Below are 2,268 nucleotides of genomic sequence, written 5' to 3' on the forward strand. Positions count from 1 at the left end.
GCTTTAAAGAGAAAAATGCCAATCTCAATGCAAGAAGAGGCGTAAACACCCTTCTAAACTCAGGGCTGAGTCTATTAGTATTTAACTGCACATTTTCACATGTAATGGAAGAAATAACGCAGTGCTTGGCTGATGCTCTGAAGATAGTCTATGAGAATGCATCATAGGAGAGGGAATTAACTGGTTCTTTTCTGACAGATGGGTGTATGTCCTCCCTCAGGCTTTCTGCTAGAGAGGTGCCTTTACCCCATCTCCTACTGCCCTTCAGAGTGGGTGCACACTACAAACCAGTGCCCACGGTCGTCTGTTCAGGAATGAGAGACCAAAGCACATCAAATGGGTTGCCCAGGGAGGTGGTGGAGTCACCGTCCCTGGGGGTGTTCAAGGAAAGGTTGGACATGGTGCTTTGGGACATGGGTTAGTGGGTGACATTGGTGGTAGGGGATGGTTGGACTAGGTGATCTTGGAGGTCTTTTCCAACCTTAATGATTCTAGGATTCTATGATCCTAAATCTCTGTGCAGTGAAACAGCTCTGCGCACCTGCTCCACCCTCACACATTCCCAGTGCAGGAGCACAAGACTGTTGTGTGGTGTCTACAAAGCAGATATGCTGTTTAAAGCTGGAAAGAGCTGTTTTTTCTCTTCTGTACAAGAGTTTATAAGACGTAGGCACTGCATGTTGCCATCTGGACAGTGAATGGGACAGCAGCAGCCTGTCATGATTGATCGGAGCTGAGAGGCAGTGAGAAAACAGCGGTGCTCCACTACTAATGGCATTGATTTCCCTCCATGGAGACCCATCAGGCACCTGGGAATCAAACATGGTGCCTTCCTGTGCCATTTCAATTTACAGCTCAGGCTGGGTGCTCGGCATTTAGCAGTGTCTGTGCTGCACAGGGTCAGTCCCTGCGCTGTGCAGCCACCGAGGCGTAGCGTGGTTCCCCTCCCACATGCTTGCTCAAATGTTCCCACATGTGCCCACATGCTGGGAACCAGTGTGCTGGGAACCCACCTTCGGTCCTCACCTCTGGCATGTGTGTAAAACCACGTAAAAATGCGTAAAGCTGACCCCACAAGGTGGGGAAGGGAGGCTTCACACGTGGTGGGTGGCAGTCAGAGTCTGTACCAAAGCACGAAGAGGATGCTGGAGAGGCTGCTCTTGTTTTTAAAGCCTCATTTTCTTGCATTTCTCACACACCCATCATTGAGTCACTCTTAACTGCAAAGATATAAATCTCCTTTTTTCCTCATCATGCGTTTGCTTGTGATTTAAAACACTTCAAGTATCTCTTTACCCTTCTACTGTCCTTACTCTAGCTTTTCTCACCTTTACTTGAGCCTTGGTAGTGATGTGCTCGATGTGCTCAGGTTTTTCGAATCTTTACTAGCTAGCCAAGTGCATGCCAGCTCATAGATTTCCACTTTAGTTTGAAATTAGGCTCTTCCTTCTAGATACTACAGAATTAGGACATTCCCAAATGGTCAGAGCATCTTTCACACAGCATCAGAGGGCTTCTGTGGGGAGTGAGGGCACCAGGCAGACCCAGGAGCTGGACCCATGGTGAAATGCTATGGCTTTGTCCCTGCTTTACTGTGCCAGATGAATGATTCATCAGCAGGACCATAAAAACACAAGTCACTTGCCCAAGGCATGCTAGGGGCTGAAAAGTAACATGTCTTTCATGCAAGTAATTTGCTTTCAGACAACTAATTAGCATTGGTAAACATAGGCTCAAAACCAGCAATAAATTAAACGTAGTGAATTAAACCTCAGATTTTGATTACTGTTTTGGAAGACTGCAAGAAGATCACAGTCTAAATTACTCAGCGACGTGCCATAGCCAATTTGGGAAATGCCACGATTCAGAGTGGAACAGTTTCATGAAATGTATTGATCCTTCCTTTTTCTTTTTCTCAGATGTATTTGCAATGCCAAAAGCAGACCGCCGTGTGTCATGCAAGGAAGGAAATCAGCACAGCCTGCATGATTCACTGCCCCACGAAACTGTGGCATTGCCTTTGCTTGTGCCGGGGTGCGGCACAGTATCTCTTCTGCCCACCAGCCACTGTGGCCCATCCAAACCGCCCTGGCTCTGAGCTGCCTTGTTGATAAGGACGCTAAACACAAAGCTTTTTTTTTTTTTTTTCTTTCAGTACAGTAGAGTAGGACAAGCTGAAACAGCAGGAGCCACCTTTGGAAACATGCATATATATTGAGAAGTTGCTCAGGAACCAAGCTATGTAAGCAGAGGATTTTTACTAGCTCT

This window comes from Aythya ferina (genome assembly GCF_964211825.1).
Source record: "Aythya ferina genome assembly, chromosome: 1".
Lineage (NCBI taxonomy): Eukaryota > Metazoa > Chordata > Aves > Anseriformes > Anatidae > Aythya > Aythya ferina.